At 43.6% G+C, this 26137-nt stretch overlaps 1 long non-coding RNA gene across 1 annotated transcript; it reads left to right on the plus strand.

Moving 5' to 3' along the window:
• Nucleotides 1–1034: 1034 nt before the first annotated feature.
• Nucleotides 1035–26036, plus strand: LOC148138676 (uncharacterized). Its single transcript, XR_015753795.1, has 8 exons — nucleotides 1035–1156; nucleotides 2485–2591; nucleotides 5694–5798; nucleotides 8531–8613; nucleotides 12099–12185; nucleotides 15901–16005; nucleotides 21261–21365; nucleotides 25724–26036. It is a non-coding gene; the product is annotated as an uncharacterized LOC148138676 (long non-coding RNA).
• Nucleotides 26037–26137: the final 101 nt, after the last annotated feature.

Below are 26137 nucleotides of genomic sequence, written 5' to 3' on the forward strand. Positions count from 1 at the left end.
GTCTCCTTACTTGCTCAAGGATGTACCGGCACTAGAGGGGGTGCAGAGGAGGTTAACTAGGTTGATTCCAGAGTTGAGGGGGTTGGCTTAACAGAGACTGAGTAGATTGGGATTATATTCATTGGAAATCAGAAGAATGGGAAACATACAAAATAATGAATGGAATGGATAAAATAGAAGTAGAGAGAATGTTTCCACTGGCAGATGAAGCCAGGACAAGAGGGCATCACCTCAAGATTACAGGCAGCAAATTTAGGACTGAATTGAGAAGGAACTTCTTGACCTCGATGGAATTCATTGCCCAGGGAAGTAGTTGATGCTAGTTCAGTAAACGTTTTTGAAGCTAAGGTAACTTTTTTTTTAAAGAAATAACTAATTAATTAAGGGATATGGTGAGAACGTTGGTAAATAGTTCTGCGCCCACGAAATGATCAGCCATGATCTTAATGAATGGCAGAGCAGGCTCAAAGGGCAGGACGGCCTTCTCCTGTTCCTAGGTCTTTTGTTGTTATATTTTGCATTCCTCCCACACTCTTGACTTTCAGGTACTGGTGTTGGATTAGGATGGACAAAATTAAAATTCACAGAACACCAGGTTATAGTCCAACAGGTTTATTTGGAAGCACTCGCTTTGCAGCTTCTTCATCAGGTGGTTGTGTGATTTTTAACTTTGTGTCTCACTCTTGTAACTGATAAACAGCAACAAAAGCCACGAAGCAGTGCGCATGCTCCAGGCAACAATGGGCCCCTGGTGGTTGATGTCAGCGGAAGACCAATGGAAAGGCAGGGGCACAGCTGGAGGACCTGGCGGGGCATTTGGTCCTCCGACCAATCAGAGTAAATGAGGGACGGGACTGGACTATACCACGTGATCATCCTCACGGTGGGCGCGGATGTGCGGGACGTGTGGATGGAGAGCTGTTGGTAAGGAAAGAAATAAACAGCAGGAAGTTGGACGGAAATGGTGTTGGTATGGGCTGAGAGGTTTTACAAACATTTGGTGCACATCGGAAAATACAAATTTGAAACTTACAGTCCCGTTTTTGCAGTAAACTGGAAAATAACCTCATCGTGTGATCGCCGCCATCTTTATTCGGGGCAAAGATTCACTGGACACGTGCGCGGCCGCCAGCTTTGTTGGGGGCAAAGTTCAGAGGTGTGTATGTGCAGCCCTCCCTGGTAGAGAGTCATAGGGCAGGATTTACCCAGAGCACATTCAAACCCAGAGAAATTGATTTTTTTTTCTGGATTTGTTTCTTCATCCATTTAAATGATTTGGATGTGAATAGAGCCAGTATGGTTCGTAAGTTTGCAGATGACACCAAAATTGGAGGTATTTTGGACAGTGATAAAGGTTGTCTCAGAATACAATGGGATATTGAACAGATGGGCCAATGGGCTGCGGAGTGGCAGATAGGGTTTAATTTAGATAAATGTGAGGTGCTGCATTTTAGAAAAGCAAATCAGAGCAGGACTCACACTGAATTGTAAGGTCTTGGAGAGTCTTGATGAACAAAGAGACCTTGGAATGCAGGTTCATAGCTCCTTGAAAGTAGAGTCACAGGTAGATAGGATAGTGAAGAAATTGTTTGGGATTCTTCCCTTCGTTGGTTAGAGCATTGAGTAAAGGAGCTGTACAGGACATTGGTTAGGCCACTTTTGGAATATTTTGTGCAATTCTGGTCTCCCTCTTATCAGAAAGAGGCACTGAAACATGGAAGGTTTGAGAATTGTTGCCTGGAGCATTTTAGGGATGTTGCCAGGGTTGGAGGATTTGTGTTGCAGGGTGAGGTATAATAGGCTGGGGCCATTTTCCCTGGAGTGTCATAGGCTGAGTGTGATGTTGAAGAGGTTTATAAAATTGTGAGGGGCATGGATAGCGTAAATAGACAAGGTGTTTACCCTGGGGTTGTGGAGCCCAGAACTAGAGGATATAGGTTTAGGGTGAGAGGGGAAAATTCAAAAGGAGCCTAAAGGGCAACTAACATTTAAAAGGCATTTGAATAGGAAGGGTTCAGAGGGATGTCGGTCAAAGTGCTGGCAAATGGGAATAGTTTAGGTTAGAATATCTGGTTTGCATAGATGGGCTGGACTGAAGAGTCTGTTTTTGTGCTAGACATCTCTGACTGTGGGATCATAAAAGTGAACACTGCTCTGATTCACCTCTGGGCTCCTTGATGTCCACTTGTTCGTTATCTAGCTTCCTCAGTCTCACATGAGTGTATTTTTGCCATGTTTAGTATTTTACTACCATGTTCACAGACCTTTTTGTAAATGGATTGTCCACTGCTGCCTGACTCCTGACCGTATTCTGCTCCATTATCAGGTTATTTTTTCCACAATATCTTTGACAGTCAAGAATTCTTTTTTCCAATAGTGAGTGGATTTTTCTTCCATTTCTGACAGTCAAATTCTGCACCATTTTCATTCCCTATAATTCATATTGCACTCCCTGAAACATCATGTGTATTTCTCCTTCCACAGATACCAGTGATCATTGTCAAAGCCGTTTTGCCTGTGGAGAGGGTGATGTTTGACTTCCTTGTACATCTGCAGTTTGAATGGTGAAGGCGGTCCCACAATGTGGTTGGGTAAGAGACATTACAGATTATTCACTCAGCAGTCGTGAAAAGTAGAAGATATCTGTACAAATCAACATGTTTTTAGTTTCACAAAAATATTGAGAACTTTTGACATAAGGCCACAGCTGGAGAATATTATGTCCGGTGACCAAAACCATTGCCAAATAAGCAATTTTTTCAGGAATGTCTTAAAGGAAGAAAACAGATCTTGGAGGGTGGGAATTCCAAACCGTGTTGCCTTGGAATCTATAGAAACAGTCACACAGCTGAACTAAAAAATAAACACATCATTGGGAGTCGAAACTAAAATGAGTTATTGAGATATTAAAGGGTGTGTAGTGCAGGAAGATAGGAATGATTACAGCCAGGAATTAAGTCAAGGGTGTGAAAGTAAATTATTGTTGCTTATAAATGGGAGCCTTTTGATGGATCAGCAAGTTCTGGTACAAGTGAGCACTTGGGCGGTAGAGTTTTCAATATTCTGGAGATTATAGGGAGGGTGATTGTGGGATGCTGGCCAGGAGTGGGTTTAGATAACGAAATCTAGAGTTAACAAAATGAATGAATGAGAGTTTCAGTAAATGAGCTGAGACTGTGGTGAGGTCAGGTGATATCACTGAGGTCGAAATAGTGGTCTTGGAGTGGGACTGGGCTCTGGAATTCAGCTGTTTGTCAGTTTGTGAATCAAGTCTGTAACAAGATCAGGAACTGAGTGGCCCTGGCAGAACCCAAACTGGGTGTCACAGAAGGTTATTGCTGAGCAGCTGCGTGACAGCACTGTTGATGACACCTTCCATCACTTCACCGCTGAGCGAGTGTCAGCTGATGGAGGGAAATTGGCTGGGTTGGCTCTGTCCTGCGTTTTTGTGTTGAACATCCCTGGGAAATGTTCCACAATGTCAGTAGGTGCCAGTGCTGGACTTGTCTTGGTGGGCAGCAATTTCTGGCGCACAGCCATCAGTATTATTGCCACAATGTTGGTAGAGCCGACAGCCTTTACACTACTTCTCCATTTCTTGATCTGATTTGAAATAAGTTTTCAACCAACTTGATTCACATCTGTGATATCATGGACCAATGTAGAAGGCTCCTCCACTTGGCACTGCTGGCTGTAGATTGCTGCAAATGCTGTCCTCTTATCTGTTGCATGGATGTGTGAGACCCCTCCATCAGTAAGGGTGGGGATATCTGTGATGCTTCCTGCAGTGAGTTGTTTAATTGTCCATCACCATTCCTGACTAGGTGTGGCAGAACTGCAGAAGTCCGATCTGATTCATTGGTTGTTGGATCACATAGTTCTATTTGGTGTTGCTTGCGCTGTTTGGCATGCAGGTTGGGTAACTTCACCAGGTTGGCACCACATTTTTAGGTCTGCCTGGTATTGCTCCTGGCATGCCCTGCGGAACTCTCCATTGAACTAGGGTTGATCCCCTGGCTTGATGTTAATTATTGAATGGGGAATTTCCCAGGCCATGAGATTTCAGATTGGGCTGGAGTACAGTTCTGCTGCTGTTTTGGCCCACAGTGAGACAGAAGTTGCAGGGTCAAGAGGGCTGATTGAGTTGTTGTATTTTCCAGTGCATTGGCAGATGTAATGTGGTCCATCCAGTTTCATTCCTTTGTTGAGACTGTGCAGTGATTAATACAATAAGTGATTTGATGGGCCACTGTCAGGAATGCAACTTTTAAAAAAAGGTTTTGTGATTTACACATGAAAGATGTGAAACTATCATGGTATTCGAACAGATGAAAGACTCAACAGACAATTGAGATATTTTTCAATGGATAATTTCAGTTACATCACACTAAATTTTTGCTATAAATTCCGTGCCTTAGAATTATGCCCTCCACAATCACCTGATGAAGGAGCGGTGCTCTGAAAGCTAGTGTGCTTCCAATGAAACCTGTTGGACTATAACCTGGTGTTGTGTGATTAGTAACTGAGAATATTACAGCACTACTAACAGGGCTGCATGTAAACAGTCTCAGTCCAGTTAATCAATACATTCGGAAGGATTTCCTCCAAGTTTGATGACGCAATATTCGTCAAAACCGTCAACTTCAACCTGCAATGTTGTTGTTAACAAAAACTTCAGGCTGACACAAAGTTCCCCACCCCACTGCAATGTGGTAACTGGGCCCTGCCCAGGAATTGGAACTGGGACATTTGTGGACTGTGATCTCAAAGGAAGGGAGCAAACACAATTCTGACAGATTAGTCCTCAAAGATGAGTAGCAAGTTTGAGACAAGGCAGGTGGTATGCCATCTTGCACTTAGCTTAATTGCATTTCTTATTTACAGTCGTGTTTTGCAAAGTGTAAAGAACTATGTGTTTTTTTTCATGGTTGGGGAGTTTTATTCTAGTTGATCACAGTTGCCCCCTCTCGCTCCCCAAGTCAAATCATAGGATTGATAACAAAACAATAAACTGCAGGTGCTGGAGATCTGAACCCCAGAAACAAAGTGCTGGAGAAACTCAGCAGTTCTGAGGGCATCGGTGAAGAGAAAAATAATGTTACATTTCAATTTCAGTGACTCTTCGTCTGAACGGACAAATGGTCATGAGACTTGGAGCTTACAATGTTTTATTTCCCTCAGAGATGCTGCTGGACCTGCGGTTCTCCAGCACTGTGCTTTCTATATTGAACTTTAGTATTTTTCCGATCTGTTTTGTAAATAATCTCCAAAAGTGAAAGGTAAACATGAGCATAGTTTCCACACTTGAGTTACACAGCACGTCTCAGTTAAAAACAAGATTTAACTCAAAATAATATTCCATTTCAAAATTAGAGGAGAAAGTGAGGACTGCAGATGCTGGAGATCAGAGCTGAAAATGTGTTGCTGAAAAAGCGCAGCAGGTCAGGCAGCATCCAAGGAACAGGAGAATCGACGTTTCGGGCAGCGAAAAATTCATTTACAAAGGGTCTATAAAAGTAATAATACAGTAATAAACAGACCAAAAATACACCCATGGTTCGAGACTGAGGAAGCTAGATCTTGACAAAGTGGTATTTTCCTTCCATTTCTGACTCTCAAATTCTGCACCATTTTCATTCCCTCTAATCCATTTTGCACTCCCTGAAACATCAACTGTGTTTCTCCTTCCACAGATACCAGTGATTAATGCCAAAGCCCTGTTGCCCGGGGAGAGGGCGATGTTTGACTTTCTTGTACAGCTGCAGTTTGTGTGGTGAAGGTGCTCTCAATGTGGTTGGGTAAGAGACATTACAGAGTATTCATTACAGCAACAGTAAAGATCTGAAGATAATGTCCAAATCAAGAACAGTTTGTAGTTTTATTGTCCTGCTTATAATTTCACAAAAATACTATTGAGAACTTTAGACATAAGGCCAGAGATGGAGATATTAGGTCAGGTGACCAAAAGCATTGCCAAAAAGCAGGTTTTGAGGGATGTCTTAAAGGTGGAAAGCAGACCTGTGAGGTTTTGGCTGCGAATTTCAGACCATGCTGCTTCAGCAACTGGAGAAACAGCCACAAAGGTGAAGTAATGAATTAATAAATGGTTGGGAGTCTTGAAGAAAATGGATTGTCGAGGTCTCAAAGTGTGTGTGGTGCAGGGAGCTAGGGATTATCACAACCAGGAATTAAATCAAGTGTGAGAATTTTAAATTGAGGGATATTGGCCAGGTGCTGGCAGGTGAGACTAGATTGGGTTGGGGTATCTGGTCGGCATGGACGGGTTGGACCGAGGGTTTCTTTCCTTGCTGACATCCCTATGGCTGTATGCTGTTGATTATAATTAGGAGCCTTTTGATGAATCAACAAGCAGAGATTCAGACTTTCTTGAGATTACAGGGAGGTTGAATGTGCGAAGCTAGCCCTGAGTGTGTTTGGAAAATGAAGTCTGGAGATAACACAAGGTGGATGAAAGTATATGAGCTGAGACTAGAGTGGAATCAGCTAGAAATAGTGGTCTTGGAGTGGGACTGAGTTATCACACTCACCTCACCTCTGGGATTCAGCTGGTTGCCAGATTGTGAATCAGGGCGGTAACACAATCGGGAACTGAGTTGCCCTGGTGGTGCCTAAAATGAGTGTCACTCAGCTGACTGTTGCTGAGCAGCTGCTGCTTGGTAGCCCTTTTGATGACATCTTCCATCACTTTACTGCTGATCGAGTGTGGACTGATAGATGGAAATTGCTTGGGTTGGATTGCCCTGTGTTTTTGTGTTGAACATCCCTGGGCAATGTTCCACATTGTCGGTAGATGCCAGTGCTGGAGCAGTACGTGGCTTGGTGGGTGGCAAGTTCTGGAGCACAAGCCATCAGTTTTATTGCCAGAATATTGGCAGGGCCCGTAGCCTTTGCACTACTTAACCATTTCTTGATGTTATTCAAACTCAACTGAACTGGCTTAAAACTCGCTTCTGTGATGTTAGAGACCACTGGAGAAGGCTGAGATGGATCATCCCACTTTGCACTTCTGGCTGAAGATTGCTGCAAATGCTGTCATCTTGTCTGGTGCATGGGTGTGTGAGGCCCCTCCATCTGTAAGGGTGGGGTTATCTGTGATGCTTCCTCCGGTGAGTTGTTTCATTGTCCATCACCGTTCAAAACCGGGTGTGGCAGAACTGCAGAGCTCCGATCTGTTCCATTGGATGTAGGATCACTTAGCTCTGTTGCTTGCTGCTGATGCTGTTTGATGCAGGTAGTTCTGTTTGATAGCTTCACCAGGTTGGCACTTCATTTTTAAGTCTGCCTGGTGCTGCTCATGGCATGCCCTCCTTTACTGTCCATTGTGATGGGTGAGTGCGGGATGTACAAACCCATGAGATTACAGATTGTGCTGGAGTACAGTTCTGTTGCTGTTGATGTCCCACAGTGCCTCAGAGATACCCAGTTTGAGATCCTACATCTCTTCGAAGTCTGTCCCATTTAGAATGGTGATAATGGAGGTTTTTCTCAACTTTAACTTTTCTCAACTTTGTCTCCAAAAGGAATGTTTGATGGTCGCTCATACTGATACTGTCATGGCCAGATGTATCTGCAGCTGGTCAATTCATAACAATGAGATCAAGTATGTTTTTACACTCTTGTTGGTTCCCTCACCACCCGCTGCAGACTCAGTTGAGCAGCTATATCCTTTTAGGATCTGGCCAGCTCAGTCAGTAATTCTGTTGCAGAGTTAGTCTCGATTGTGGACATTGAAATCCTGTACCCAGAGTATGTTTGACACCATTTTATTGCCTCAGTGCTTCCTCCAAATGTTGTTGAACGTGAAGGAGAAGTGATTCATCAGCCAAGGGAGGATGGGACGTGGTAATCAGCAGGAGCCATGAGACTTCCTGGTCTCCGGAGCCAATGCTGTGTACTCCCAGGGCAAATCCTCCCTGTCTGTACACCACTGTGCCACCACCTCTGCCTGGTCTGTCCTGCCGGTGGGACAGGACATATCCAGAGATTTCAGGAGAAAGTGAAGACTGCAGATGCTGGAGATCAGAGTCTGGTGCTGGAAAAGCACAGCAGGTCAGGCTGATGAAGGGCTTAGGCTCGAAACATCGATTCTCCTGCTCCTCGGATACTGCCTGATTTTGTGCTTTTCCAGCACCACACTCTCGATATCTAGGGATGGTGATGGTAGTGTCTGGTCATTGTCTGTAAGGGATGATTCTGTGAGTATGACTATGTCAGGCTGTTCCTTGACTAGTCTGTGAGACAGCTCTCCACATTTTGGCACCAAAAACCATATGTTAGTGAGGAGGACGTTGCACCATCGAGAGGGCTGATTCTGTGGTTGTAATTTCTGGTGTCTTGTTAGTTGCCAACTGGTCCATCCAGTTTCATTCCTTTGTTGAGACTTTGCAGTGATTAATACAGTGAGTAGCTGGCTGGGCCGCTGTCAAGTTGGCAGGATTTTTTTCGCCATTGACAATGGTTTCATGGAGATCAGAAGATTCCTAATACGTTATTTTTTTCTTGAATTCAGATTCCACCATCTGCCAAGATGGGATTCGAACCAGGACTTCAGTCTTTTTTTTAAATATTCTGGATAAAAGCTAAATACATCAGGTTTGTTCACCCTTTTTAAATATCACTAACCCTGGTTTTGTTTCTTTGTAAAACGCTGTCCATCATCCTGTCTCCTCCATCCTCCCCTCCAACAACGAGTGAGGAGCAATGGAGTTTCTCTGTCACTAAGACTGAGATAATCCAATCAGCTGCCTCTGCTGCTTCTCTCCCTCCCACTAGCCCACTGAGCCAAACTACCTCACATGGTGTTCCTGGTTTTTGTCCTAAACTTACATCTTTCTCCAGTCTCTTGTCAAGCCTTATCAGAGCTCACCTTGACCCTTTACCCTAATCTCACTAAACTCACTTTCCAACTCTCTTTCCTCCGCTGCCGCCTCATTCCCCCCCCCCCTCGCCAATTTATAGATATTGTTCCTTGTTTTGTCTGTTGGTCTTTTTTGGTTATGTCCTTCTCTCCCATTCTGTGAAAAACTAATATTTGACCTCACCGTTGTTGGAAAATCCTGCTCCATCTCCACTCTCCCTTTCCTTTCTGAATTCCTTGCATTTGGTGTCCCTCAACGACCTATCCTTGGTCTCTCCTGTATCTCACGTACATCGTGCCAGGAGGTGATATCATCCAAAAACACTGTTAGGTTTGACATGTACACTGACGATGCCCAGCTCTCCCTCCCCATCATCCCTCTCCATTGCTCCACTGTTACTCAGTTATCAAACAGCTTATCACATTCCCACTACTCGATTAGCTGCAATTTCCTCCAATGAAACATTGTCACGGTTAAACCCATTGCCTTACCTTTACCTTTGCTGAGCCCCTCCCTCCCCCTGGGAACTGTCTGAGGCAGAACAACACTCTTCACAATATTGCTGTTATTATCTGACCCCAAGGTGACCTTCTTATCAGACATCCACACAATCACAACACCAGGAATTCCAATCTCTTAAACGTTGCTTTTCTCCACCTCACCCCAGCTCCATTGCCACTGAAACCCCTTACCCGCGTCTGTGTCACCGTAAACTTGAATCCAAAACAGAAACCTTGATTCCGTGACTCAGAATCTGGTTTCAGACTCCCCTCTCAGTATTTACCCTCAGACACATCCTCTCAGTATTTATCCTGTCAAACCCCTTAAGAATCCCATCTGTCTCAATGAGATCACCTCTCTTTCTCCAAAATCCAGTGAGTAGAGTCCCAACCTTTTCAGCCTTCATTTAAAAGATAATCCCTCCAAACCAGGGATCATCTCATTGAATCTTCCCTGAAATGTCTCCAATAAAGTGACACATTTCCTTATCTAAAGGGACCAAAACTGCACTCATTACTGCAGATATGGTGGTCTCACCAGCACTTCCACACGTTACTCTCAGGTATATACTCCAAACTCTAATACTGAAAACTTTTGAAACAAAACATTCAATTCCCCTTCCTGGTTCCCTGTTGTAACTGTGTGGTAGCTTTCTGTGTTTCCTGAACAATTACCCCTGGTCCCTTTGTTGTGCAGCTTTCTACAGTGTCCACCATTTAAATAGCACTTTGTTCTTTTATTATCTCTTCCAAAATGAGCAACTTCCCACTTTTCCAAGTTACGCCCCATCTGGCAACTTGTTGCCCCCTTCTCCTGTGCATCTCTCTCTTTTCATAATCCTCTTAGACCTTTACAGTTATGCCTTTTCTAGGAGCTATCCCCCCTTCCCATTCTTCCAAACATTTACTGGGAGCACTGGGCAGTGGGAAGCAGGCAGAGTTGCTATCTTTTTAGGGATACGCTTTGGAGTGATTGAGAGGATCTTCCTACCCATTGGTCAGGGTGGAGACAACTTGCCCGTCGTTAGGCATTAGCCTTTCACACCCATGTCTTATTGATGAGGCAGAGCAACAGCACGGAATGAAAGAAAAGAAAGTAATTCTTGTTCCCCATATCTCACTGACACTTGGATCATTTTCTCCAATGTGTCAAAGAACTGCTGTGTTCAGTCACATGAGATCTCAAGTTGGAATCTCCTAGACACCCACAGATTTCCCCCTGAGTTGACTGCTGATGTCCTCGAGGGTAATATGTACAGTCATCCTGGGCCACGAGGAGGGGATGGTGTGAGTTTCTAACTTGAACTGATAGTGACAGATTTTATAAACTTGTATTACAGGATATTACAGGTGGACATTCAGATGGTAATCTCAGTAAATATTCTGCTAAACTCTGATTGAATTACTCAGTATATCAGGATCTGGATATTCACATTGTGTGTGAGAGTATTGTGTTCCAGATCAATCCCATTTGCTGCTTAAAAATTCTCCTTTGAATCATCGCATTCTCTCAAAAGGTCTCCCCAAACCTTCAATGTGTCATGTAATCCTTTTATGATGACCTGATGAGTGTAAGGTTTATTATTCAAATGTGTAATTTTTGTATAAGGATGTCTCAGAGAGGGAGCAGAATATTCTTAAAGGGGAGAATAACCATTTTGAGGGGAGGCTGTTGTTTATTGGTATCAATGACATAGGAATAGAAGAGTTCACATTATTGGATCATTGGAATCTCTTGTAGGGTAGAATTGACCTCCATCAGAAGGATGGATTGTATTGGCACAGGAAGGGAACAGTTGCTAATGCTATTCAGGAGGCATTAAACCAGTGAAGGAATGTGGGTAAACCCAGAGAGAGAGTGAGGGAAGAGCTAAGTCTGACGCTGGTACAGTTCAGACATCAAACAGTCAAGGCAGACAAGGGCAAGGCACAGAATGAGCAGTTACACTGCATTTATTTCAATGCAGGAGGCCCGATAGGTCAGGCAGAGGAGCTCAAGGTATGGTTTTGAACATCACACTGGGATATTATAGCAATTACAGAGGCATGACTTAATGATGGATAGGACCAGCAGCTTAATGTTCCAGTGTATAGATGCTGTAGCAAAGATAGAAAGGGGGCAACAGAGCAGGGGGAGAGGTATTTTTGATTAGGGATAACATTACAGCTGGGCTTCAAGAGGGTATTCCTGGGAGTACATCCAGGCAGGCTATACAGGTGGAACTGAGAAATAAGAAAGGGGTGGCACAGTGGTTAGCACTGCTGCCTCACAGCGCCAGAGACCCGGGTTCAATTCCCGCCTCAGGCGACTGACTGTGTGGAGTTTGCACGTTCTCCCCGTGTCTGCGTGGGTTTCCTCTGGGTGCTCCGGTTTCCTCCCACAGTCACAAAGATGTGCAGGGTCAGGTGAATTGGCCAAACTAAATTGCCCGTAGTGTTAGATAAGGGGTAAATGTAGGGGTATGGGTGGGTTTCGCTTCGGCGGGTCGGTGTGGACTTGTTGGGCCGAAGGGCCTGTTTCCACACTGTAATGTAATCTAATGTAATCTAATCTAATCTAATCTAAATGGATGATCTCCTTATTGGGATGGTATTATTGACCCCCCCCTTCCCCAATAGTCAGCAGGGAGTTGAGAAGCAAATTTACTAAGAGATGACTTCTCTGTAAGAACAGTATGGTTGTGTACAAGACTTGACTTTCTTTGTTATTCATTCACAGGATGAGGGTGTCACTGGCTGGGCCCAAAGGGCAGTAAAGAGTCAACCACATTGCTGTGGGTCTGGAGTCACATGTAGGCCAGACCAGGTAAGGATGGCAGATTCCTTCCCTGAAGGATATTAGCGAACCTGATGAGGTTTTTTTTTCGCAATAATCAACAATGATTCATGGTCTTTAATAGATTCTTAATTCCAAATTTTTATTGAATTCACATTCCACTGTCTGCCGTGACGGGATCCAGACCCTGGGCCCAGAACGTTATCTGGGTGTCTGGATTATCCATCTAGTGATAATCTCACTAGGCCATTTGGCAGGGTGAGTGACTGAGGTATCCGTGGGGCAGCAAATTAGTACCAAAGATCCCATGGTCTCTGCGGAAGATAGAAAGGGCTGGGGAGGGAGATATATCCCTGGTGGTGGGGTCTGACTGTAGGTAGCGGACATAGCAGAGGTTAATGGAGATTAGTGGGTGGCAGGTGAGGACTGGGAGATTATATTCTTATTGTGGTTGGAGGGGTGGGGGGAAGGCGGAGGTACAGGAAGTGGAGGATATGCGTTGGAGTGCATTGTTGATCAAGTGGGAGGGAAATGCGGTCCTTGAAAGAGGAAACCTTTCTGGGATGTCCTGGAGTGGAATTGCTTCTCCTGGGAACAGATATGGCAGAGGCGGAGGAATTGGGAGTACAGGATCACGTTTTTACAGGAATATACTCGAGGGTAATCAGGAGAGCAAAAAGGGGACTTGAACTATCTCTAGGAAATAGTTTAAGGAGAATCGAATGAGGTTCTACACATACCTTAAGGATAAAATAATAACCAGACAGAGAATAGTACCTCTTAAAGATCAACAAGGCCATCTATGGAACAACAGGAGGTGGGAGAAATACTGTGCTATTCTATTCTAGAGAGTTTGGAGAAATAAATAGTGATAACTTGTGTGTATATTACAGAGGATGTCTTAAACAGTAGCAAGGTGGATAAATCCCTGGGACCTGATCAGGTGTATCGCAGAAATTTGTGGAAAGCTAAGAAGGTGATGGCAGTGCCCCTCCCTGAGGTATTTATATAATTGTTTGTGACAGGTGAGATGCTGGAAGATGGGTGCCATTATTTAAAAAAGGTGGTAAGGAAAGGCCAGGGAACAAGAGAACAGTCAACCTAACGTCAGTGGTAGGTAAGTTGTTGGAAGGAATTCTGAGGGACAGGATTTACATGTATTTGGAAAGACGAGGATTCATTAGGGATAGTTAACATGGCTTTGTGTGTGGGAAATTCTCTCTCTCTAACTTGATTGAGTTTTTTTGAAGATGTGACAAAGATGACTGATGAAGGTAGACTGTGGACGTTGTCTATATGGACACTGAACGATGTTCCACAAAGCAGACTGGTTAGCAAGGTTAGATAACATGAAATGTTGGGAGAACCAGCCATTTGGATACAAAACTGGCTTGAAGGTAGGAGGCAGAGGGTGGTGATGGAGGGTTGCTTTGCGGACTGGAGGCCTGTGAGCAGCATTGTCCTGCAGGAATGGATATTGGGTCCTTAAATAAATGACTTGGATGTGAATATATGAGATATGGTCAGTGGGTTTACAGAAGACACCAAAATTGGAGGTGTAGTGGACAATGAAGAAGGTTAGTTCAGAATGCAACAGTATCTTGACCAGATGGGCCATTGGAGCGAGGAATGGCAGACTGGGTTCAATTTAGATAAATGCGAGCTGTTGTATTTTGGAAAGGCAAATCAGGGCAGGACTTGTACACTTAATGGTAAAGTCCTTGGGAATGTTGCTGAACATAGAGACCATGGAGTGCAGGTTCATTGTTCCTTGAAAGTAGAGTCACAGGTAGGCAGACTAGTGAAGGTGGTGTTTGGTATGCTTATATTTATTGGTCAAAGCATTGAGTACAGAAGCTGGGACGTCAAATTGTGGTTGGACAGGATATTGATTAAGCCATTTCAGGAATTATGTTTTAAGTTCGAAATTCCCTGTTTTGGAAAGGATGTTGTGAATCTTGAAAGAGTTCAGACAAGATTTACAAAGACTTTGCTAGGGTTGGAGGATTTGGGCTACAGGGAGAGGCTGAATAGGCCAGGGTTAATTTCCCTGGAGAGTCAAAGACTGAGAGGTGACTTCATGGAGATTTATAAAATCATGAAGGGCATGGATAAGGTGAACAGCCAGGGTCTTTTCCCCCCAGTTAGGTGGGTTCAAAATAAGATCACATGGGCTTAAGTTGAGAGGGCAAAGATTAAAAACGGATCTAAGGGGCAAAGTTTTCAAGCTGTGTGTGGTGTATGTGTGGAATGAGCTGCCAGGTGAAGTAGTGGAGGCTGATACAATTACAACATTTGAAAGGCATCCGATTGGGTACATGAATAGGAAGAGTTTCCAATGATATGGACCAATAGCTGGCAAATGGGGCTCCATTTGTTGAGGATTCCTAGTTGGCATGGACAAATTGGACCAAAGGTCTGTTTCTGTGCTGTACATCTCAATGACACTAATAAATGAAAATAAGATGTGTTCCTCTTTTGTGGAGAGCTAGCAGAAGCACAGATAATTGCCCTTGGAGCTGAGAAGGTTAAGCAGTGATTTTGACCAGGTGCAAATTTGTTTCTAGGATATTTAATCTGCAGAGAGAGTGGAATTGTTAACAATGTCACAATTTTAGTAACTATTTTCAGGTAATTGGCAAATAATGTGAATATGTGAACATTATTGTATTCAGTAAGTTCTGAGTATCTGGAACAGTCTGAAAGGCAGCTGGACACAGACTCAGCAGTTATTCATAAACAGATTTGGAATTTTACTTTTTAAGGGAAGATTTGGGGGGGCTATGGGCAAATGGGAAGGGTATTGGGACAGATTTGCAGCATCTCCAGAGGGAGAGTGTACATCCCAAATGGGCTGAATAGCCCCAGACCCTGTGCTCTGTGATACTGCCCCATTGACTGTGAATATTGTAGCTCATCCCAGGGCAGAGAGAGGGAGGATCCCACCACTCACCTCACAATGGGCCCTGATGATCCATGTCAGCGCAGGCCAATAGGGGGCAGAGGGCAGTACTGGAGGACCAGGTCGTACCAGTTTGTCCTCCAACCAGAGTGAATGAGGGCATCCTCAAGGCTGGAACTAAAGAAAGGCACATATCGCAAAGATTTGAGAAACTGGAGGACATGAGATAGGGAGTGTTCTGTGGCTGGTGAGGAATTATATAAATAAGGAAGAGTTGTGAGGCTGGATGAGGCGACAGTGATCGGGAGAGTTGAGGATGGAGGAATTTAGAGTTAGTGAGGATTAGAGTCATAATGTTATACAGCAAGGAAACAGGCCCTGTGGTCCAATCAGTCCATGCCAACCATAATTCCAAACTGAACTAATTGTACCTGCCTCCGCTTGGTCCACATCTATCCAAATATTTCCTATTTATGTACTTATCTGAATGTCTGTTAAATATTGTAATTGTATTCACAGCTACCACTTCCTCTGGAAGTTCATTTCACACGTATAAATTTTTTTTTAAAATCCTCATGTCTTTTCTTAAATCTTTCTAATTTCTTCTCAAAATGAATGCACCCGAGTTTTGAATCCCCCTCTCCCCTGGCTATTCACCTTATCTACACTCTTTCTGATTTTGTAAACCTCCAATAAGGTCACCCCTCAACCTTGTGCACGCCAGTGAAAAAAATTCCCAACCTATCCAGCCTCTCCTTAGAACACAATCCCTCCATTCATGGCAACATGCTGGTAAATCTCTTCTGAACCTGCTCCAATTTAATAATATCCTTCCTATAACAGCAAAACCAGAACTGGACAGAGTATTCCAGAAGAGGCCTCCCCAATGTCCTGTACATCCTCAACATAACGTCCCAACTCCTGTACTCAAAGGTCTGAACAATGAAGGTAAGTGTGCTAAGCACCTTCTTAACCACCCTGTCTACATGTAACACAAACTTCAAAGACATGAAGCCCTCGGTTTCTTTGTTCCCATATCACTACTCAAGGCCCTACTTTTATTGAGTGTAAGTCCTACCCTCGCTTGTTTTGTTAGGATGTTATATTTTGCATTTATTCCAATCCAAAACATTTTTGAGTATAAAGGCAGTAGGAGTATAATTAAGAGGGAAATCAGGAGGCAAAAAAGGGACATGAGATAGCTTTGGCGAATAGGGTTAAGGATAATCCAAAGGGCTTTTGTAAATACATGAAGAACAAAAGGCTAACTAGGGAGAAAATAGAGACCCTCAAAGATCAGCAAGGCAGCTGTGGAGCTGCAGGTGATGGGCGAGATAGGAAACAAGTATTTTGTATTAGTGTTTACTGTGAAGAAGTACATGGGAGATATAGAATGTGGGGAAATAAATGGTGACATCTTGAAAAATGTCCATATTACAGAGGAGGAGGAGGTGCTCAATGAGTGGCTAAGGAGCTGGTGCAGGGGAAAAGGATTCACGTTTTTTGGATCGTTGTGATCTCCTCTGGAGTAGAGTTGACCTGCGTAAGAAGGATGGATTGTACCTGAATTGGAAGGTGTCTAATATCTAGGCAGGGAGACTTGCTGGTGATACTCGGGAGGCATTAAACCAGTGAGGGAGTGGGTGTAAACCCAAGAAGATAGTGAGGAAAGAGATATGTCTGAGGCTGGTACAGTTCAGAAGTCAAATAGTCAAGGCAGGCAAGGGCAAGGCACAGAATGAAGTCGGACTGAGCAGTTGCACTGCATTTACTTCAATGCAAGAGGCCTGACAGGGAAGGCAGATGAGCTCAGGGTATGGTCTTGAACATGGCACTGGGATATTATAGCAATTACAGAGACATCACTCAGGGATGGATAGGACTGGCAGCTTAATGTTCCAGGGTATAGATGTATAGGAAGAATTGAAAGGGGGTCAAGAGAGGAGGGGGTGTGGCATTTTTGATTCGGGATAGCATTATGTTTTTGCTTAGGGAGGATATTCCTGGGAGTATGCCCAGTGAAGTTATTTAGGTGGAACTGGGAAATAAGAAAGGGATGATCACCTTATTGGGGTTTTCTGCATGGATTTCGTCCGGGTGCTCTGGTTTTCTCCCACAGTCCAAAGATGTGCAGGTTGGGTGGATTGTCCAGGTTGAATTGCCCACAGTGTTCAGGGATGTGCAGGTTGGCTAGCCCTGGGAAATGCAATGTTACAGGGGGAGTTTAGGAAGCTCTTCAGGTCAGTATCAGTGTGATGGGCTGAATGACCTGTTTCCACACTGTTGGGAGTCTCTGATAATTCTACTAGTTTTAAAATAGTTACAGAAAATAATATACCAGATCTAAAAGTTAAGGTTCTGAATTGGACAAAGGCCAATTTTGATGGCACAAGGCAAGAACTTTCATCTGGCCCCTCAAGCCTACTCTACCATTCAATAAGGTCAGGGCTGATCTTTTCATGGCCTCCGCTCCACTTTCCTGATCTCTCACCATAACCCTGAATTCTTTTCCTGTTCACAAATCTACCTTTTGCCTTAAAGGCATTCAAGTTGATAACGTCAAATGCTGCACTCGGCAGGGAATTCCACAGACTCACAACCCTTTAGCTGAAGAACCTCCTCCTGAACTCAGTCCTAAATCTGCTCCCCTTTATTTTGAGGTAATGCTCTGTAGTTTGACCCGCCCCCAGTGGAAATAACCTCTCTGCTTTTGTCTTATCTACTCCCTTCATAATTTTATTGTTTCCTATCCAACCTCAATCTCTCCACATACACCAACTCTCAACTCCTGACTCAAACTAGTGACCCTCCTCTGTACTCCCTCCAGTGCCAGTACATCCTTCCTGAAGTAAGGAGACCAAACCTGTACACAGTACTCCAGGTGTGGCCTCACCAGCACCCTGTACTGCTGCAGCATAACCATCCCTCTAGCAATGAAGGACAATATTCCCTTCACTGCCTTAATTACCTGCTGCACCTGCAAACCAACTTCCTGTGATTCATGCACAAGGACACCCAGCTCCCTCTGTACAGCAGCATGGTGCATGTTTTCACCATTTCATCATCCAGTTTGCTGTTAGTCCGACCAAAATGGATGACCTCACATGTCCCAACATTGAACTCCATCTGCCAGATCCTTACCCACTCACGTAACTGATCAGTATCCCTGTGCAGACTTACAGTAGCCTCTGCACACATTGCTCTACCTCATCTTTGTATCAAATGTGAACTCTGACACCGTACACTTGGTCCTCAACTCCAAAACATTTGTGTAAATTGCAAACAGTTGTAGTGCCAACACTAATCCAAACACCCATTTATCCCCATTCTTTATTTTTTGTTGGCTAACCGATCCTGTATCAATGATAATTACCCATAATGCCATGCATCTTTACCTTATTCAGCAGCCTTTTATGTGGCAACTTATCGAATGCCTTCTGGAAATCCAGGTACACCACATCCACCGAGTCCGCCTTGTCCAACGCACTCGTATCCTCAAATAATTCCAGTAAATGCGTTAAATGTGACCTGCCTTTCATGAATCCATGCTTTGTCTGCTCAATGAGACAATTTCTACCCAGATATCTCACCACTACTTCCTTGAGAGGTTCAAGCATTTTCTCCACTACAGAAGTTAAGCTTACGGGTCCTTTTTGAAAAATAGCGGCACCACATTTGCAGCTTCCAGTCTGTCAAAACCATCCCAGAATCCAACAAATTTTAGTGGATTATCACGAGGTCTATTTGTTATTTCCCCCCCCCCCCCCACTCTCTTCTCCCTCTCCCCCCCCCCCCCCCGCCCCAACCATCTCTTTTAGTCTCTGGAATGCATTCCATCAGGGCCAGGAGACCCATCTACCTTTAGGGTGTTATCTTTCCCAACATTACCTCTTTACTGAGAATGATTGCTTCTGTATCCTCATCTGCCATTGCCTCCATAGGTCTGCGACAATGAGAGTATGTAGGCAGTATGTTCCTGTTAAGGCCAAGGCTGGTAGGTGTAAATAATGCTGCCTGACGAAAGAAATTGTGGGCCTGGTCAAGAAAATGAAGGAGGCAAATGGCAGGTACAGAGAGCTGTGTTTGTGTGAATCCCTGGAGGAGTGTAGTGGCAGTAGGAGTATACTCGAGGTAAACCAGGAGGGCGAAAAGGGGACATGAGATAGCTTTAGGAAATAGGTTTAAGGAGAATCCAAAGTGATTGTACAAATACACTAAGGACAAACGAGTAACCAGGCAGAGAATAGGTACCTGCAAAAATCATCAAGGCTGTCTGTGGAACTGCAGGAGGTGAGAGCGATTCTGTATGAGCGGAGAGGTTTTACAAACAAAATGTGCACATCGGAAATACAAATTTGAACGTCCCAGTCTCGTGTTTTCAGTAAACGGGGAATTGCCTCAGTGTGGCTGCAGGCATGAGTGCGCGCCGCCATCTTTATTCGGGGCAAGAATTCACTGGACACGTGCGGAGCCACCAGCTTTGTAGGGAGCAAGGTGCAGCCAGGCGCATGTGCAGCCTGTCTCTGGTACAGAGTAATTGGGCAGGATTTACACAGAGCACATTCAAACTCAGAGAAATGGATGTTTATTTCTGGATTTGTTTCGCCATTCATTTAAATGATTTGGTATCGTAAATGAGTTTGCAGGTCATACAAAATTGGAGGTATTTTCTTTTTAGATTAGATTAGATTAGATTAGATTACAGTGTGGAAACAGGCCCTTCGGCCCAACAAGTCCACACCGACCCGCCGAAGCGAAACCCACCCATACCCCTACATTTACCCCTTACCTAACTCTACGGGCAATTTAGTATGGCCAATTCACCTGACCTGCACATCTTTGGACTGTGGGAGGAAACCGGAGCACCCGGAGGAAACCCACGCAGACACGGGGAGAACGTGCAAACTCCACACAGTCAGTCGCCTGAGGCGGGAATTGAACCCAGGTCTCTGGCGCTGTGAGGCAGCAGTGCTAACCACTGTGCCACCGTGCCGCCCTATTGTGGATAATGAAGAAGGTTACCTCAGATTACAATAAGATATTGATCAGATGGGGTTTAATTTAGATAAATGTGAAGTGCTGCATTTTGGAAAAGGAAATCAGGGCAGGACTTGTACACTGAATGGCAAGGCCCTGGAGACGTTTGCAGAACAAAGAGACCTTGGACTGCAGGTTCATAGTCCTTGCAAGTCAAGTTGCAGGCAGATAGGATGATGAAGAAGGTGTTCAGTATATTTTCCTTTATTGGTTCGAGCATTGAGTATAGGATGTGGGAGGTCATGTTACTGTACAGGACATTTGTAAGGCCACTTTTGGAATAGTGTGTGCAATTCTGGCCTGCCTCCTATCAAAAGGGTGCTGTGCAACTTGAAAGGTTTCAAAAAAGACTTACAAGGATGTTGTTAGGGTTGGAGGATTTGAGCTGTAGGGTAAGGCATAAAAGGCTGGGGCTGTTTTCCCTGGAGTGCCATAGGCTGAGTGGTGATGTTATGGAGATTTATACAATCATGAGGGGCATGAATAGAGTAAATGAACAAGGTGTTTTCCCTGGAGTGGTGGTGTCCAGATGTGGAGGGCATTGCTTTAGGGTGAATGGATAAAATTTCAAAGGGGCCTAAAGGACAACTCTTTCATGCAGTGAGTGGAATGAGCTGCCAGAGGAAGTGGTGGAGACTAGTACAATTAAAACATGTTAAAGACATCTAAATAGACACATGATATGATTAGGAAGCATTTACAGGGATATGGGCCAAGTCCTGGCAAATGGGAATAGATCAGGTTTGGATACCTGGTTGGCATGGATGAGTTAGACCGAAGGGTCTGTGTCGGTGCTATACATCTCTATGACTGTGGGATCATAACAGCTTACACTGTTCTGCTTCATCTCTGGGCTCCCTCATGACCACTTTGTCGATATCTAGCTTCCTCAATCTCGAACAATGGGTGTAATTTTGGTCTGTATAGTATTTTACTATTACTTTTACAGACATTTTTGTAAGTTAATTTTTCACTGCCGCCCAGCCCCTGACCATGTGCTGCTTATTAACTTTTTTTTTGAAAAATCTTTGACAGTCAAGAATTCTTTTTTCCAATAAGCAAGTGTATTTTCCTTCCATTTCTAACTATCAAATTCTGCACCATTTTCATTCCCTGTAATCCGTTTTGCACTCCCTGAAACATCAACTGTGTTTCTCCTTCCACAGATACCAGTGATTAATGCCAAAGCCCTGTTGCCTGTGGAGAGGGTGATGTTTGACTTTCTTGTACAGCTGCAGTTTGTGTGGTGAAGGTGCTCTCAATGTGGTTGGGTAAGAGACATTACAGAGTATTCATTACAGCAACAGTAAAGATCTGAAGATAATGTCCAAATCAAGAACAGTTTGTAGTTTTATTGTCCTGCTTATAATTTCACAAAAATATTATTGAGAACTTTAGACATAAGGCCAGAGAAGGATGATATTAGATTAGATTACTTACGGTGAGGAAACAGGCCCTTCGGCCCAACAAGTCCACACTGACCCGCCGAAGCGCAACCCACCCATACCCCTACATTTACCCCTTACCTAACACTACGGGCAATTTAGCATGGCCAATTCACATGACCTGCACATCTTTGGACTGTGGGAGGAAACCGGAGCACCCGGAGGAAACCCACACAGACACGGGGAGAATGTGCAAACTCCACACAGTCAGTCACCGTGGGTGGCACGGTGGCACAGTTGTGGGTGGCACGGTGGCACAGTGGTTAGCACTGCTGCCTCACAGCGCCAGAGACCCGGGTTCAATTCCCGCCTCAGGCGACTGACTGTGTGGAGTTTGCACGTTCTCCCCGTGTCTGCGTGTGTTTCCTCCGGGTGATCCGGTTTCCTCCCACCATCCAAAAAGATGTGCAGGGTCAGGTGAATTGGCCATACTAAATTGCCTGTAGTGTTAGGTAAGGGGTAAATGTAGGGGTATGGGTTGGTTTCGCTTCGGCGGGTCGGGTGTGGACTTGTTTGGCCGAAGGGCCTGTTTCTACACTGTAATCTACTCTAATCTAATCTAATCTAATCTAAAATCTAAAAAACCATGCCTTCTTTTGTGGAAGAGGCAGAGCAAGCGACTGAGGTAAATGAGGGAATATTTTGGGTACTGAAATCATAACTCTATTAGTTTCATAATGGTTATGGAAAAGAATAAGGCTTTTTTTTTAATTGGAGTACCATGAATGTTAATGGCATGGGACAAGGACTTATCAAGTTTGGTTGGAGTAGACTGTTAGCAGGTAAAACGATGTCTGACAAGTGGGAGGCGTTCAACAGTGTGACGACGGGAGTTGAGAGGCATTAAGTTCCTGTTGGAGTGAAGGGTAATGCTGGTAAGATTAAGGAGCAATGGTCAAGTACAGTTATTGAGCTTTTATTCAAGAATCAAAGAAAAGCTTACTTTAGATCTGGTCAACTTTATTCAATTAATCTCGTAGTCAATATAAAGAGTGTGGGGCATTATTTCGAGAGAAATCAGGAAAGCAAGAAGGAGATATGACAGAGCATGGGCAGATAACGTTAAGGATAATCCAAAGACATTGTGAAACTACATTAACAGCAAGAGAGTAAGGCCTCTCAAAGACCATGAAGGATATCGATGTTTTGATACCAGGAGATTGGTATTAAAATCATCCCATTCCTGGTGCATCAGACAGCAGTAAACACACACTATTGCCTGCACCTCACACTGAACTCTATCTGATTTTTGTCAGTCTACTGACCCATTTCATTAAGATCCTTTTGTATTCGTAGAAGCCCTTCTTCACTGTCCACTATGCCACCAGTTTTGGTGTCTCCACAAACTTACAATCCCTGCCTTTGATAGTTTCACGTAAGTCATTTACATAAGTGACAAACAATGAAAACCCATAACCAACCTCTATGAAACACTGCTGGGCACAAGCATCCAGTCCAAAAAGCAACTGCCCACCATTACTCTCTATCTCCCGCCATTGCAACAATTGAAAGTGCTGGAGAGACACCCAGCAGTTCAGGCAGTATCGGAGCAGAGAAAAATGACATTAACTCTTTTTGAGTCCAACATAACTTGTTCAGAAAAGGTTCATCAAGACTTGATACGTTAACTCTGTATCTCTGCCCAGATCCTGCGTCATCTGTTGCATTTCTCCATCATTTTGCATTTGTATTTCAGATTTCCACTATCTCTTATATTTTGCTTTTTCTTGATTGGTCTGGATGTTGACCCCAGTTATATTTGGACATTATGCTCCATTCCTGTTCCAATTAGCTGTACTTGTGCCAGTGACACATGTATTACACTGTAGTCTGTTTCTTCTTTAAGCTCTGAAAATAAATGCGCGGATCTCATCAGTGATTTTGATGTAAAAGGCCTTTTAGAGACAGCTACACTTGATGTAACAATAGGAATAGTTTGTTAATTATGACATTGTCTGTGCGTTTTATGTCTAAACATGTCTCCTCAGTCTCTGAACATTTTCAATACATTTCTCTGAATAATTTCAGCAAAGATGGTTGCCATGCAGCCCATCATCTCTGTACCCGCTCGGTATGAGCTGTATCCTTACTCTTACTCTGCTGTAACTCACTGCGACCCAACACATTTTGTTATCTGTGTCTGTTTTTATTTCTGAATATCCCGTTCCGATATAAACAATCTTAACAACCTGTATAACCTGTGATTAAACAGTTGTGGTTCTGTTCACCGAGCTGGGAATTTGTGTTGCAGATGTTTCGTCCCCTGTCTAGTTGACATCATCAGTGCTTGGGAGCCTCCTGTGAAGCGCTTCTGTGATCTTTCCTCTGGCATTTATTGTGTTTTTTTTCCACTATAAATGCCGGAGGAAGCATCACAGAAGCGCTTCACAGGAAGCTCCCAAGCAAGGCAGGGACGAAACATCTGCAACACAAATTCCCAGCTCAGCGAACAGAAACACAACAACGAGCACCCGAGCTACAAATCTTCTCTCAAACATTGAACAGTCTGTATATAAGATATAATTCTGCACATCACGTTTAAAATTGTCCTGTTCTATTCACATTGTTGTTCAGCATTCCATGTAACAAAGGTCATCTGTTATCTTGCTCTGCATTGCATTTCATCCCATTTGTCATATTCAGTGATGGCTGAATACTCGTGACTGGGAAATATTACTGTACTCCCCTCAGGTCTCCTCAGTCACTGGCCGCAGCCCTTTCTGTCTCATAGCCATTATCATATTCATTCTGTCACTGACTCATTAAATCATGACTGTTAATTATCAAGGTTATTGTACATTGTTATGGACCAGGCCCGACCCCTCAAAATATTCCTAAGCACGTTGCCCAGACCATAATGTTGCCATTTGTTGAAGTTAAGTGTATAGTGGATATTAGCTGGTTCGACTGCCGACTTTTAAATAAACAGAATTTGTTTACAAAAATAGGGAATGAAACACAACGAACTGAAAATACTATAGTGAATAATTCATCCTATCCAAAATAGACAGGCAATCTCCAATTAATGATGCTGATCCAAATTACTTACAACAATCCCAATAAACAAACCCCTGAGCACAAAGAGTAAAACTTACACAAAAATGAAGCTTACGAAGTCAGAGGGCTGAAGGAGGAGGAGAATGTCCAGTTTCAAGTGAGCCTGACTCAACTAACCCTCGAACTGAAGTGACCCATGCAGCCGGAGACCCTTTGACTACACCAGTTTTCTTTAAAGACTTGAAAACCTTCTTTCTGAAGCATTATCTGTTAGGTAAATAAACAAAAGACCCCAATGAAGCATTCAAAATTGAGACATGTTGGAACCTTGGATCATGTAGAACCTCTCCGAAAACAATTCAAAGACAACATAACCTTGTGTGACAGCTCCACAGACATATAATTGAATCATGAATATCCAAAGATGGCTTCGGTTTTCAAAACTCCCAAAATAGTGGTTTGTACTTTAAAATGCTCATGTACATTTATTTACCATAAACATGCAAATGTGCACAACTACATCCGGATTCAGCGTGTGATACTCCCATTATTGAGTGCCTCCATTTGATACTCAAGTCTCAACAATTCATTGGCAATCATATTTTGAAGACCTGCCCCGTGCACAGTTTTCTAATTGAATGGCTTGAACAACAGGCTCCAGCTTAACAGTTCAGCATTTTTATCCTTAAATTTATCCAAAAGAATTCTCAGATACGTTGCTGGTAATATAAACACTGAAATATTGTATTGTCAGCACAAAGTTTACAGTCTCTTTCTCAACTATTGAATATTTCTGCCAATGAACATTCAACTTCTTGGACAAATAGCCAATAGGTCTTTCTGTCTTGTCATCATCTTCCTGCAAGAGCCCAGCACCAATACCCACATCATTCGCATTTAAAGTCACCTTGAATGGTTTTGCATAATCAGGTGTTTCTGATCTTGGGCAGTGGTTACCACATATTTCAAATGCCGTCAAATGCTTTCTGACAGTCCGCTGCCCACTGAAACAACTTGCCTTTCTATAACAATTCAATGAGTGGAGCAGTCACACTGCGAAAATGAGTCACAAACATTCGATAAAATCCATTCAGTCCCAGGAACTGCTCCTTTTGTCGACGGTGTGGGAAATTCCCAAATTACCTGAATGTTTACATCTCATGGCTCTCTTTATCTATGTCTAATAGCACGCCCAAGGAAGATGACTTTTGCTTTGGCAAATTCACTTTTCGCGATGTTTACCACCAAGCCTGCCTTCCGAAGTCGGTCGAACAAGTCTGATATATGCTGTAAGTTTTCCTTCCGTGAGTCACTAAAATTCACCAGGTCATCAATGTACAGCACATGTTGGATAATCTGGCAATTTATTGAAATGTGTCCAGAACGTTTTTCATACCAAATGTAAATTGCTTGTCCCTCATTTTCAACACAGTTTTCTAACCATGGAATTGTGTATATATCAATGTTTTTAACTACATTGACATTATGATAGTCCACACATAATCGTTGGGTACCATTTGGCTTTAGCAACATGTCTATGGGGATTTCCAGTCACTGTAACGCATGCTGATTATGTCATTTTAGAGCATGCATTCAATTGC

Source organism: Chiloscyllium plagiosum, unplaced genomic scaffold (genome assembly GCF_037043375.1).
Source record: "Chiloscyllium plagiosum isolate Xiang-an unplaced genomic scaffold, Cpla_swu_hap1 HiC_scaffold_39, whole genome shotgun sequence".
NCBI classification, from domain to species: domain Eukaryota; kingdom Metazoa; phylum Chordata; class Chondrichthyes; order Orectolobiformes; family Hemiscylliidae; genus Chiloscyllium; species Chiloscyllium plagiosum.